The 15,492-nt window shown below is 25.8% G+C and overlaps 2 long non-coding RNA genes across 5 annotated transcripts; one reads left to right on the top strand and one right to left on the bottom strand.

The window, feature by feature from the left end:
• Positions 1-2,858: 2,858 nt before the first annotated feature.
• LOC136081072 (uncharacterized) lies at positions 2,859-11,211 on the bottom strand. The gene is made up of 2 exons (XR_010638867.1): positions 11,090-11,211; positions 2,859-5,612 (listed from the first exon to the last, which is right to left on the bottom strand). It is a non-coding gene; the product is annotated as an uncharacterized LOC136081072 (long non-coding RNA).
• Positions 11,212-11,340: 129 nt separating this feature from the next.
• LOC136081071 (uncharacterized) lies at positions 11,341-13,407 on the top strand. Of its 4 annotated transcripts, XR_010638865.1 has the most exons (5): positions 11,341-11,724; positions 12,064-12,155; positions 12,749-13,027; positions 13,152-13,212; positions 13,367-13,407. It is a non-coding gene; the product is annotated as an uncharacterized LOC136081071 (long non-coding RNA). The 4 variants fall into 4 exon arrangements; XR_010638866.1 differs by lacking the exon at positions 13,152-13,212 and having other exon boundaries at positions 13,367-13,405; XR_010638864.1 differs by having other exon boundaries at positions 13,152-13,397.
• Positions 13,408-15,492: the final 2,085 nt, after the last annotated feature.

The raw sequence follows: 15,492 nt of genomic DNA, 5'->3' as shown, positions 1-15,492 counted from the left end.
ATTTTTCGTAATAAAATAAAAATATATTAAAGTTTGATTTTCAGTGTTTTTCTATTTTCCTTTAAATTGGAAATTATTGCATTTTTAATTTTTGCGGCGGCAAATTTGCATCTCGCCTACACATAGAAAACTGTTAGAACCGGGCCTGCATTCATAAATGCCGTTGGTTTTGAGTTACAGAGTTTTCAACTTTAGACAAATGGACTCAAAGGACTTCATCTTATAGTGTAAAATCAGCTCTAAATAAAAGTGGAAACAATGCACGTGGTTGAACTGAAAACGTTTTATAAAAAAACATTTATAAATAATATTTTTAGGTAAATACAAACAGTGTATGTAAACAAAAAATCGAGACATAATTCAAAAACTCAGACAAAATAGTTATATTGCGATTGAACTTTAATAATTGAAAAAGTCAAACAAGGAAACATAAACAAATACATGTGCATTTGTCTGTTATTATTTATTTCCCACTTTTCTATTTTTGTAATCAGACTCTATATGGTTTAGACAGTTATTGGAATTGGAAAAAATGAAAACAGCAATGGGATGGTAAATGTTTAGGGTATTTTTTTTCCAGGCTCTTATCACCACAAGTTTTTTTCCTTAATCTACGTATAAATCATTGCTTAGCTACTGCTCGGGTTTTGCGTATATAACACAGTGGCGTAGCAAAATATTTTTGACCAGTAGGCATACTAGTTCAGGTGCCCAATTCTGTTTCTCTGGAACAATAACTTTTACTAAAAGAAACAACAACAAAAATTCTTTAAATACATCTTGAGGCTCCGAAACTTCGCGGCCCTGGGCCTAGTTGCTTGAGGGACAGTAAATATTGCTTACACTGGCCTTGGTGTAGTCAGGCCACTGATACTATACGCAGATAAAGATATTTACATAAATAGTTCTAAATTTTTCTCGCTATAAAATACCGTAGTTCTTATAACTAGTGCCGGAATAAAACTTGCAGGGTCTGGGGATAATTTTGAGTAGGTAACTTTTTTTCTTATTAAAGTGGCGAAAAAACTATACAAAAATAAAGCATCTTCTTAAAAATTTCGGAGCTCCTAAATCTGCGGGACATGGGGTTGTTGCCCGCATAATCCAGGACTGGTTTAAACTTTCCCTCCTTAATTTTTCAATAATAAAAACTTTTACTCAAAAAACCTGTAAAAACAATTAACAATTATGTTAATTATGTCTTTCAAATTATGTTAATTATTTCTTTTAAATAGTCAACCCTTTTCTGAGTCTCCCAAGGGTATTCTCACTGCCATGTTTCAACTTAGTCTGAATTCTAGACGTTACTTTTTTGCATTACTGTTGTACAAGATCCTGTCAAAATTATTGTAGAATATAAGTAAATTTCTTTACTTATTTTGAATAAATTACTTGTATTTTACTTTACAAATTATATAAAATGTAAGCTTATGTAATTTAAATTTTATTTTGTATTTTTTTTTAATAAAGATTTGTTATTACTTTTAAAATAAAAAATACATTCTTGAAAAATATAATTTTATTTCTAAGTTTAGTTTACATTTGGTAATTACATATTACTTTTATGTAATTTATTTTCATATGCAAGTTTTTGTTTTAATATAATTTTTTTTTAATTCGTTACTTTTATAAGTAAATGTAAATGTGACTTAATTTTACATGTAAAAGTAAATTACTTTTTGATGTAACCTTCTTTAACATAACTTATTTTGAAAGTAAAAAACTTATATTATAAAGTAAAAGTTGTTTCAAAAAAATTAATTACTTATACAGAAATGTAAATTTACACAAAACGTTTAAAATTACTTATGTAATTTACTTTTTGATAAAAATTAACTTACTCGTTTAAGTAAAAAAAGTAAAAGACCCTAGTTAAAGGTTTTTGTTTGAGTTTTTGTTTGAATAGAGAAAATGATGAACAATTTTTCAGCTGGTTATTTAATAAAGTGTTCCATTATTTAGGTCCTCTGATGGCAATAGAAAACTTCGTAACCAAACAGTGCATTTTAGGTTGCTCATAATTTTAATTTGTAAATCTTGCAGAGTACTCGTGATTAATTTTATTAAAAAATGTGTTAAATATTATAGGAGTTACTTTATTATGAAGTTTGCACATAAATATAAGAATTTGATATTAAATTATAATACATTATCTGTATTAAAATCTTTGCTAAGATCTATAAAAACTCCGAGGGTAAACTTACTTTCGTCAAATTCTTTAAATATATCGTGAACAATATTAATAATGAAATGGTCAGTTAAATATCCTGGTTGAAATCCAAATTGTTTATTATATATAATATTATTTATATTTAGAAAATTCAAAATTCGACTATACATAATTCGCTCTAAGATTTTAGAGAAGTAAAGGGGGAATTCAAATTTGTCTGTAATTTACAGAATTAGTAATGTCTGTTGAAATGGGTATGACCCTCGCAATTTTAAGTTTCTCCAGATAAATACCTAGTTTTAAAGAGAGATTAAAGATATGTAAAAGAGGGATTGCTTAGTATTTATCGAGTTTTTAACTACATTACTACTAATATTATCAAACCCCGCTTTAAAACTAAACTTTTGTTTAGTTTTAAAAAATACACTGCATCTAAGGGTTCCTTTTCCGTAATTTCATAACTATCCATCTTAAAGGTCTTATTAGGAGTAATATATGACTCAAAGTTTACTTCAGTAGCTTCTATTTTTGACGCTAAAGTGGAACCTGCACTGACAGAATATTGATTAAGTGTCTCAGCAATTAATGTTTTATTTGTAATTGTTTTATTTTCAATCTTCAAATTTATAGGAAGACTATTACCGTCAGTTTGTTTCGTGCCAATTACTTCCTTAATTTGTTCCAAGTATTTTTCGGATTATTTTTATATTTTATTAAATGCTTCGTATAGTAATATTTCTTTGACTTTTAATAATTATCTTAAAAATAAGTTTATAATTTTTGTAATTAGCTTCATTATTAAAAGTTTTTTTTTAGAAACATTATATAGTCGTTGCTTTTTTTTGACTGGGATTTCTTGTCTTTTTTTTCACACATTTTGTAACTATAGGAAAAACCGTATTGTAAAGTTGTTGCAATTTATCAATAAATTATCATATACCTTATCTGTGTGTTAACAATATCAAGAAGGTCATCGAGTTTAAATCTGATAGAAGAGTATTAAAATTTTCAATGGATGTTTCATTTATATTTCGCGTATTTTTTTTCAACTTTTGTATATAGATGTTATCACATTTTTACGAGATAAGAAATACATGGAAGTGATCTGAAATGTCGCATAAATATTCCTATTTTTATTTTTGATTTGAATTCATTGGTGACTGTTTGATCTATGACTGTTGCGCTTTCTCTAGTTATTCTTGTGGGTTTATTGATTAGTGGAATTTAGTTTTTCTGATATGACGCTAAAGAAATTATTTGTATTTGTATTTAAATGACTCATTTCAGGACAAGGTTAAAATCACTTACAAAATAAATGCTTTTATTTTTGCTTAATTTATTTTTAATTATATTTTTAATATGATTTTAGAGTGGTTTTATTGAGCCGGAAGGTGGTCTGTATAAAATGTGAATGATAATGTTTTTTGTAGTTTTATTTAGTATTTCCACGCAGAGTGATTCTCAACCATTAGTAGTTGAGCACAACTCTTTTTTTAGCTTGTATAATAAAGAATTACTTATAAATATACACAAAACCCCTCCTTTCTTCCCAGATCCTCTAAATTGATAAACCACTTTATAATTTAATTGCTTAAAATTTGTTATTTGCCTCGATGTATTTATTAGTACACCATGTCTTGCTGAGGCTAATGATTTTAAAATCAAATTTAACTCCTTCGTAAAAAGAGGACGTCTGGTAATCCTAGTTTACATCTAGTTCTAGTATGTTTTCAAATTAGGGTCATAATATAATGTATTAATATTTTGAAATACTTTGTTATTACTATAAAAATTACTATCCGGGTCAGGATGCTTATCTAGAAGTATCCTATTTTATTTTGTAATGAATTAAATTCTGAGTTAAGTGTAACATTATCTTCATTTATAAATAGGGTATTTTTTATAAAATGTTAAATTATTAGTTTTCTGAAAAAGCAAAAAAAATAAGAAGAATAAAAAAAAAAATTCTAAAAATAAATGACAAAGTAATTAAGCACTCGCTTTTTTTTTCCTAAATTCTCTAACTTTAAGTTTATTATATTTTATAGAAGAATATTTACCATTATTTCTATGTATCTTCATTTCTTTTACGAGTTTTTTCCTTATGACCGTTGTTTCAATCATATTACCCTTGACCAGCTGGTTCAAGTGATTTATGTTGCACGTATTATGTTTACTTTTATTTTTACAACATTAGAGGCCCACGAAAGAAAAAATACTTGACCTTTCTTGTACACAAACACTTCAAAATATTCAAAAAAGCAAAATTTGGTTGAAAAACATACTGAAAACCAGGGATGCGAAGTCGGAGTCCGGAGTCCAGGAGTCCCTGTTTTTACTCCGGGACTTTAAATTTTGTACCAGCATATAAACCTTTCCTAACAAACCGTTATTAACTTCTACAAGTTTAATAATTTGAAATTATTTAGCCAACGGAGACGTAACTTTAAACCAGTGAAAGCTCAAACGTACTGAATTGCGCTGTGTACGGCAAGCTGTGCGGCATATAAGTTATTCAGAAATTTGCAGCGTGTTTATGGCATACATCGTCTATAGCATGCATTGCTTTTACAGAATACAAGAGTTAGGCAAATTACAGCACATGTGGTGTACAAAACCTTTGGTGTACACTGATTGTTAGATGCCGAGTTATGCTTAAGCACTACCAGGTGGGAAATGAGCTAGCGACTAGCTAGCTTTATAGCAATTTTCAAGCGATTTTTTTTTTCTTATTTTATTTTTTTCTTATATCTTTAACATTTTTAAAATTCAATTTTTAGCATTGAGTCTATTATAATTATGAATATAATTGAAACATTGCAATTTTTTAGCAATGTGTCGCTAGCTACATTTCGTAGCTTTGTAGCTAGCTACAAAATATCTACAAATCTATAGCTAGTTGATAGCTACATATTAAAAAATTTTTAGACAGCAATTTTATTACGATATGACGCTAGCTACAATAGCCAGTGGATCTTTAGCTTATTAAGCTAGCTGTCCTCGGAGCCAAACTGCTGTCTTTATCTTTAAAAATATTGATAGCTTTTCGCTATTTGGTTTAATTTTATAAAACTTTCAAGCACAGTTCGGATTTACACTAACAGATTACAATTACAGAATGTAATTGTATTAACAGAGATAATATGAGAACTCAAATTTGCAACCCTGCTATAAAGCATCACAAAGAAATTAAAAATGTAATACCAAAACTATTAATCTATTTAAAAGTCGATTCGACAACAAGACATATACCTTGGCATTAATGCCCAATACTCAATAGATGATGAAGTTATTGCTGTCAACCTGTTGCCTTAGAACCATAGGATCCGTGGTTCACCCCTGAGTAAGTTTTGCGGTATCGGTTTAAAAGGAGGCGTGAACTCCCGATTAAATGTTCATCCGCGGTGTTCTGTGATAAGACCGTAAGGATTTCTTGGGGCACCTAAATAAAAAAAATAAAAAAAACTTTAGCACCGTTGATAAAAAAGAAAAACAAAAACACTAAAAAGATTATTGAATAATGTTTAGATAAGTTTGGAATCGATAAAGCTAACGTTTTAGGCTTAAGTGTGGATGATATAGCAGTGAGTTTTTTAATTAAAAAAAAGATTTATTTAAAACATGAAATTGAAGTAAATCTTTTTTCATTTAAATTAAAAATGTTATTTGATTTGAATATTCATAAAATATTTTTCAAAACTTAACATATGTTTGGTAAACATAAAGTTGGTGCATGACTTCAGCAGCAACAGAATAAAGGATATTTGCCTTCAGCGGAAGAATATCACTGCAGGTGAGTTTCTCTTTGACTAGAACTCAATACAGTTTGTGAACTTAATGGTAAAAAGTTCAAATGAGTAAGTAAAAGATATTCTGAAGGGAATGATGAATCGGGAAATTGCCTTACAAGAAAATTCACCTTTTCTCGCAGCGGTTTACGTAGATATTCGACATGGTTGCGTGCTGACAAGTGAAGACAAGGTTTTTTTATTATTATAATTTATTATAGTTATAATATTATCACCACTTTATTATATAAGTATATATTACATAAATGTATTCTATAGAAATGAATATATTTATTCCGCATATTCAAAATTACACATTTCTTCAGATGACTGCACTATATATATATGTATATATATATATATATATATATACATATATATATATATATATATATATATATATATATATATATATATATATATATATATATATGTATATATATATATATATATACATATATATATATATATATATATATATATATATATATATATATATATATATATATATATATATATATATATATACATATATATATATATATATATATATATTTATATATGTATTTGATGCTATATATAAAATATAATATTGACAGAAATAACATGTTCAAGTTATTTCAAGTCTTCGATCAATTTTAAATGATTTAATGATTAAACTGAATTAAAAAAATAAAATCTTTATTTTTTTTTATTTTTAGGTGCCCCAAGGAGTCCTAACGGTCTTGTCACAGAGCACCGCGGAAGTGCATTTAACCGGGAAGTTCACACCTCCTTCCTTACCGTGACGCGAAAATTTGTCCATAGCTCATTTCGAACCTGGATCTCCTGTTATATAAAGCAAGCGCTCTAACCACTGCGCCACGGCCGCAAATAAAAAAGCTTTTTAACATTGTATGAAAATCCGCTAGTCAAAGTATATAAGTAAAAAAGTTAACAAATCCGCTAATCTAAATTATATTAGTAGTATTTGTAAATATATTTAACCGAAAAGAAATAGTTATTTTTTTTAGCAAAGCAATGAAACCAATAATAGATAATAATTTTTTACAGTATAATAGAAACTTTAAATAGTTTATTCTAGCATTTTAGGGACTTTTTCATCCGTAAAAACTCCAGTTAAGACAAAAAAAATAATTATTTCGGAGTCCGGAGTCCAAGGAGTTCCTCTTTTTTGACCCTGAAGTCCCAGAGTCCCTAAAAAATCGATAGGACTTCGATTTTTTAGGGACTCCGGGAAAACTCGGTACCAGCAATTTTTTGTATTAAGTTCCTTCAAGGTGGAGCTGATTTTTTGAGTTTATAAGAAATTAAGAGGAAACTCAAAAATAAAAAAATTTAAAGTTAACTTGTAGCTATTCATAAACCGCTTTAAATACGCCATTTTTCGTAGAATTACAAAAAACGCGTTGTTAAAAATAACTAAACGTAAACAAAACTAAAACTTTCCAGCTGGATATTTATTTTTTGATCGTTTTTTCCAGTAAGCAAATCCAGGTTTTGCGTTATTTGTAAAATTAAGACCCGAATTATTTAAATTTATTTAAACCATTTATACTCAATTTCTTATAATAATTTGCGATAGATTATGTTTATTATATTAAATAATTCTTTTTAATATATTATAACAAATTTTGTCATAACTTATACGCTATTAAAAATAAATTCGATATCTAAGCATTTATTACATTCGGGTCAGGATTTTATAAAAAACGCGAAACCTGGATTTGCTCACTGGAAAAAAGTTTCAACCTTATTTTTTCTGAATCAAATTTAAGTTTTTAAGCTAAAACGATAAACGCTTTTTTTTTAAACTTTTTATCTAAACTCAAATAAGCTGCAACATTCAAAACCATATTTTTTTTTACAAAAGTTCATCTAATTAGATGGCTTTTATGTAAAATTACCCAATTTTACAGGACTGTCTATATGTCTAAATAATTATAAAAATTAAAAAATAAACTGTTTACGTTTCATTATATATGAAAACACGCGGTAAAATGTTGTATACCAACACTTGTTTTTTAAATTTATTAATTAAATAATTCACTCTAGTTTATGTTTTATGGTGAACTATATGGAAAAAAAAATTAAATTAAAATAAGATGGAATCGGAAAGACTTGCAACTTTCAAATTTTGCACTTTATAGCTTGCACTTTATAGTTCAAAAAAAGTAAGCGCTGGTGTCTACTGAAAACCTATCATTTTGTCCCTTTTTAAATTTTTATTTAATTTAGATAAATAGTTATTTTTGACAATTTCCACAAAATGTTTTATCATTTCTTAATTAAATTTTAGACTAGTGACAGTTCAAAAAAAGTAAGCGCTGGTGTCTACTGAAAACCGATCATTTTGTCCCTTTTTAAATTTTTATTTAATTTAGATAAATAGTTATTTTTGACAATTTCCACAAATTATTTTATCATTTCTTAATTAAATTTTAGACTAGTGACAGATCTAGGATTTTTTGGTGGGATGGGTGTGTGCGTGTGTGTGTGTATGTGTGTGTGTGTGTGTGTGTTGATACCAAAAGGGGTAAATTATATATATATATATATATATATATATATATATATATATATATATATATATATATATATATATATATATATATATATATATATATATATATATATATATATATATATATATATATATATATATATATATATATATATATGTATATATATATATATATATATATATATATATATATATATATATATATATATGTATATATATATATATGTATATATATATATATATATATATATATGTATATATATATATATATATATATATATTGTTTAGACTTAACATATAAAAGAAAAAAAAGAATTCAAGAGAAAATGAGTTCTATGCAATACAATGGTTTCATTTTTGTATGTTTACATCAAAGTGAATAAAAAATGAATAAAACGATAAGTAATTCTTTATTCATTTAATTTATTTATCCATAAAAATAAAAATTAGAAAACCGATTATAATTTACAAAATTAGGTGCCACTAATATAATCAAAACTAGTCAATGGGTGACACCTTAATAAAATAAACAAATAAAAAAAATATTAAGACAAGGAATTAATAAAGAGAGTGAACTATAATAATACAAGTAATGAAAAAAAACTAATAGGAACAATAATATTAAAAAAAATAGAAATCAAAACAAAAATATTAAAACAGTAAGACTAACAAAGACATAAAAAAGAGAGAATGAATGGATGAGAAAAGATGAGTGAGAAAAAAATGTACGAGAAAGCATAAATTTAAATGATATAAGTTCAGAAGGAAAGAGTGAGAGAGAAAAATTTCATAGACAAATATAGAAAAGCAAAATAAAGGCAAACTTAAATAAAAATATATATATGTACATACACTATTACATACAATATTAAACCCTATACGTTACATATGTTAAATAAACAAAAGTAAATAGCTAGATATAGAAAAAGCAACAACAACTAAATCGACAGAGAAAAATGCAAAAAAATAAACACATTTAACATTATTTATATACATAAATACACGATATATAAATAATATACAAAAATAATTTAAAGTGTTCTTTTACTTTCCTTACAATAAAATATTGGTAGTAGAAGAAATTTTAGTTCTTTTTTAATATTTTCCATTTTTGAAGTTGTTTTTTTTTTTCAAAATATGTTGTTTTTTTTTATTTATTTATTAATTTAAATCCTTTATTCTTGTTTTAACACTTATTTTTTTAAGCTTTTATTGTTAAAATGTTTTTTGATTTTTTTTTTTTCTACTTAAAAAAAAACATACACTTCCTCCGATGCAAATTTTCGGTTTAAGTTTTGGTAAAATGTTTGCCAAATAGTCGGTGTCAGTGTTGAACTAGTATATCCAAAAAAAAATTTATTTCGGTTTCAACGTATTTCCTGTTTCGGTCGATCACTAATGGGCGAGTACTCATAAATCCAAATTAGTCACGCTTTATCAAAATCAAAAGCATGCAGCAAGAATTGTTTATAATAATTATAATAAATATAAGTTTTCACATGCTGAGACACTTTGAAAACACTTTAAAGCATTAAATGTTTATAAAATTAACATTTTTGATGTTTATGCTAAATTACAGACTAGTTCCACTCTCAAAAAATTTCATAATAGCAAAAATAGATACAATAGAGGAGATGGAAACTTTAAATTGTGGTCCTTATCTGTTCAACAAATTAATATTTAAAAATATTTAATTTACAAAATCGAATAACCTGAATTCTCTTAAAACATTAAAAAATCTCATTTTAAACACATAAATTTATGAACTTTTATTACTCAAAAAACTGAAAGCGTAAAACTAATGAAAAATATAAAAACTTTAAACATTATTTATAAATACTAAAAAAGAAGAACATATAAGTTAATTCTATCTAGAATTATCTAGTTTATTCATACGTACTATATATTAAATATAGTATCAATCGTGTATCAACCTTATGGTGGTTTATCAGTTTATTGTCCGTTTAGCTAAACTGACAATACAATAAATATGTTGGCAACATATTTATTGTATGCCAATAAATTGTTTCTTTATGATTAACAACTTTCTTTTTGCATTTTTTTTATTTTTCTTAGATTCTTTTTATCTTTATGTTATCTAAACTAAGAATTAAGTGAGGACGTTATTTTGTTTATAAATGTAAATTTATAGTAGGTTTTTAAATAATGATGAGACATTACAATATATTTTTTGTATATTACAACATTTGTGGATTATTAATCAAAATACTATACTTTGTTAGCGATTTCATTATAGATACAATAGACATTATTGATTTAAGAACCAAAAAATTGTTGTTGTTTTTTTTAAAATGTTTACGTTATTTTAAAATGTTTACGTTTTATTTTAAATTATATAAATGAAAATGAACTATAAATAAGTATATAAGACTGATTTTTAATTATAAACAAAACAAAACAAAACAAAAAATTAGTAACAACTTAAAGAAATGTAATATTTTCTTATTTTATTTAACTTATTTTCAAACTTAATTAATTAAACCATTTTCAAAAAGTATATTTTAAATCCAATATATAAAATTCTATATTTAATAAATGCCATTTAGGCATAAAACTTTTCAAAAGTCAGTGAAGACAAAGACTTACCTTTAATTAAAAACATGAATAAATGTAAAGGTAGATTGAAATGTTACTGAAGATTTTATTGTTATTTTTGCTATTGTTGTTGCTATTGTTGTTGTTGTCATAGTTTTAAATTTTATTTCTTTTTTTTGAAAGTTACGTTATTATATAAAAAAACTGAAGTCACTGTATATTGGACTATTTTTTGTGACGTCAAATTTTTAAGTTGAAAAAAAATCATAGCTTTTAAAATTTTAGTTTTCGCAAAACTATTTCAATGTTTGACATAAAAATAATGAATTTTTGCGTTCTTCAAAAGGAACGTACTCAAAGAAAAGTCTTTTTTTATCGAAATTCATTCGATTAAAAAAGAAAGATTTTAGTTTAGAATCTTTTAAGGAAATACCAACACTTCTGAGCAAAGAAAAATACTCGTACAAAAATATTCTTTTTTCCAGACTCATCAGTGAAAATATTTCAAGCAAAGTATGTGAAGATATTTCAAACAAAGAATATTTAAAAACTAATCAAAAAGATGATGACCAAGATGTCATGAACGAGGGAAAACATCAATTTTTAAAAAAAACTCATGTAAAAGTAGTTTGGCGGAGTAACTCCAATAAATTGCTCAAGGAATATACTTTGCCAAAGTTATTCAGGTATTTTATTGGATTATTTATCAAATTATACATAAAAATTAAATACTTTCTCTAAAAGACGGTCATTCAAACAAAAAAGTTAAAGATTTATACTATTTTTAATATATTTAAAAGTATAAATTAAATTGAGAGTTTTTAACTGCATAAGAAATAAAACTTTGTATGATTGTAATAAATATCTTAGGCCATAATAATAATTTATAAAGTTATAATTGTTTCAAAAGTTTAATGCTGACTGATGCCTAATTTTTTATCAGTTTACTAAAAAATTTTGATCCAGAAATCATTATTAAAATTATTAAGATATAAAAAATCCAATATAAAATGCTTTATTTACAGTTTATTACAACTTGGTCATCATCGGGCTGCACAATGTTTAAAAAACCAATATCAATAATTTTCATAGTTATGGAAAGACGTTATTATTCAAGGTATAGTACTATATCTTAACGCAATTTTAAAATGGTACATCATTTATATATTTTTTACAAAAATTTTTCCATATTAATGAAGACATTGCAGCTGGTTGTCTCCTTCACAATTAAGTTGAGAACATGATCATAACACTAAATATGTACATGGTGGTTTGCAGCTTCAGTCATTTTTGATAGTTGTCCATTTTACTAACCATAATAGCTTGAAGCATAATCAGTGTCTGTCTGATAGATCATTGCCATTATAATTTCTGATAGGTAGAATTGTAAATCAAAACCAAGCCGTTGATTAAAACGACACATAACTTTTAATAGCACATTACGTATGCGAAACTTGAAATTACAGTAGGAAACTAGTTACCAGATAGGAATCTATATTAAATATTAAGTGCCCCGTGGATAATTTTCCGGAGTTCACTGGATCATTAATGTTTATATTTTTTCCTAAGTGTAAATATACTTTTAAAACTAATTTAACGGGTCACCGGCTGGCCAGTCTGCCACTACATACATACTGTTTTGTTGATTTTAATTTTCATGTTATTTTGTAATTTTTGGAATTTGTTTAATTAAATTTGTAAATATTTTAGGCTATTGAAATTCGAGCATTACAATGCGTAAAAGTTTTGATGAAGAACATCTACATTAAAAACAATATAATTCGGGCTGCATTCGGTTATATATTATGCAAAAATATGGCGATCAAAAAATAGAGGTAATAAAAAGTATGTACTTTTTATTACCTCTATTATAGAGACTTTAAATTATTTGCATAAGTTATGTTATGCAAGAGAAGACGTCACCTTGATCAAAGTAGCAAAAATGCTGCTCGAAAATGAGTATGTAAATAGTTCAGATTTTCATGAAAGGTAATATCTTCAGAAACTATAATAAAATACTTTTATAGGACTTGTACTTCTAGTTGTGTTTGATTTCTTATGAAAACCATCTACGTCATAACAATTTAAAATAGTTTAAAATATAAATTTTCAGAACACCTCTTATGCTTGCTGTGCTAACAAAAAAAAAGGATTTGGTTGAAGTTTGCTAAAAAGTAAAGCAGACGTAACGCTTTTTGACGCCAATCTTACAATGGCAATAAAACAATTTTTAGAGTGTTATTTACAGTTAATTTTAAGTTTAATAATTTGAAATATGTAAATTTTGTGTAATTTTATTTCTAATCAAAGTTTTTTTTATTTTATTAGATTGGGCCTGGACATCTCAACATTAACTCCACTAGAACCATTTTCTTATTTCTAATATATTTCATTGTAATTATGTATTGATTTAAATAAATCATATTTTGTATTTTGTGTTTTTTTATTCTACTTTAGGTTTATTGTATATAAGCTATGTCTTTTGTTTCTCTACTCAAAAAACATATGTTAAAAACCACATAAAAAACAAAAGTTATATCTGTATTAAGGCGTTTGTTTTATCTATGTATCGAACCTCTTTGTGTTTGCATTACATCTCAAGCGTATTTTATTTCAATAATATCATTGTATCATAAAAACATAAAATGCAGATTTTTTTCATGTTATTTTATCTCCCAAAAGCCGAGAAGGTCCTTCTAAATGACCGTGTAGTAGTGACACACGGTCGTTTAGAAGGGATAAGTAATTATTCGCAAGCTCAGTAAACATTTAAGAAAAGAAAATTTTTAAAAATGGCTACGGCTCGTAGAAACGAACTTTTTTAGTTTTATGACTGTTTATTTATATATATTTCCATATAAATCACCATTTTTAACTCTTTTTATGGCTAAAAATATAATATGCTTATCTTGGTTGCATAAGTAAATAACTCAAATATGATAAGGAATATATTTAAAAGTTTAAAGTTATAATTTTCTAAGAAATTTAACTTTCCAAGCTGAGCGTGATTTGTTTATACTTTTGAAAACACATAATCTAATTATCTGAGCGTAGAAGTTTATTTATTTTTTTAAAAAACTTAGATAACTTTAATCTGTATTTAATACCTGTTACAGATCTTAGCACTCAAATTTTTTTCACTAGTTTTTTTTATGCACACTCATATATTTGATATCATATATAATCTCATATATTCATGTATATACTCATCTGTATGTATGTATGTATGTATGTATGTATGTATGTATGTATGTATGTATGTATGTATGTATGTATGTATGTATGTATGTATGTATGTATGTATGTATGTATGTATGTATGTATGTATGTATGTATGTATGTATGTATGTATGTATGTATGTATGTATGTATGTATGTATGTATGTATGTATGTATGTATGTATGTATGTATGTATGTATGTATGTATGTATGTATGTATGTATGTATGTATGTACGTATGTATGTATGTATATTTGTTTGTATGTATGTATGTATGCATGTTTGTATGTGTGTGTGTATGTGTGTATGTATGTATGTATCTATAATTTCCTGTGTCATAAATCAATGAACTTTTGTTAGAAAACATTGAAAACATGTTCAATTCCTCTAAATTGTAAAATTAAGTCAATTAAAATTACGAATCGTCATTTATTTAATCTTGTTACTGCTACTACTAATACGTAAGGACTTCTGGGAGCACCTAAAATGACTAAAAAAAAAGAAAAGAAAAGATTGATTTATAATAAAATTAAATTCACTCTTGCCAATCCCTTACTTAAAAACTTGAAAGCATTAAATATCTACCAAATTAACATCTACCAAAGTATCTTATTTATGCTCAAATATAAACTCGGACTTGTTCCAACTTATTTTACTTATAACTTTTTTCAAATCAAGGCGAACAGATATATCACACGAGGAACAGGACACTTTACATTGCTAATATAAAAAAAAGAAAATTCTCAAAATTTTCAATTGTATACCTTGGCCCATACTTATACAACAAAATAATGCCACAAAATATAGAACTGCATAATCTTATTGCCCCGAAGAAAAAACTAAAAGATCTCATAATCACCAAAACCAATTTTATTGATATGTATTAAATGTTAAAGAAAAATAATATTGATTACAATTTAAAAAAATTGAAAAAATAATAATAAATAAAGTTAATAACTACACACAGTAAAATATTACAAAACAGTAAATCTCAAAAGGTTAATGTGTGTTGTGTAAATATACTTTTTAAATTTTTAAATCAAAATAATGTAGTTGTAAGGAAACTCGCAGAAGACTGTGAGAAGTCTTAAAATCGAGAACCTTTAATTAAAAGTTCTTGATGGTAAGACTTCTCGTAGATTTCTGAGAGTTTCCTTACAACTACATTATTTTGATTTATTAATATATAAGTTGAACGACAACCAAAGCCAAGTCCCTGGTAGCCCTGTGGTGC

The sequence above is a fragment of the Hydra vulgaris genome, chromosome 06, assembly GCF_038396675.1.
Source record: "Hydra vulgaris chromosome 06, alternate assembly HydraT2T_AEP".
Classification (NCBI taxonomy): domain Eukaryota; kingdom Metazoa; phylum Cnidaria; class Hydrozoa; order Anthoathecata; family Hydridae; genus Hydra; species Hydra vulgaris.
Note: the sequence above shows the minus strand (reverse complement) of the source record. Positions and strands in the feature narration are given on the sequence as shown.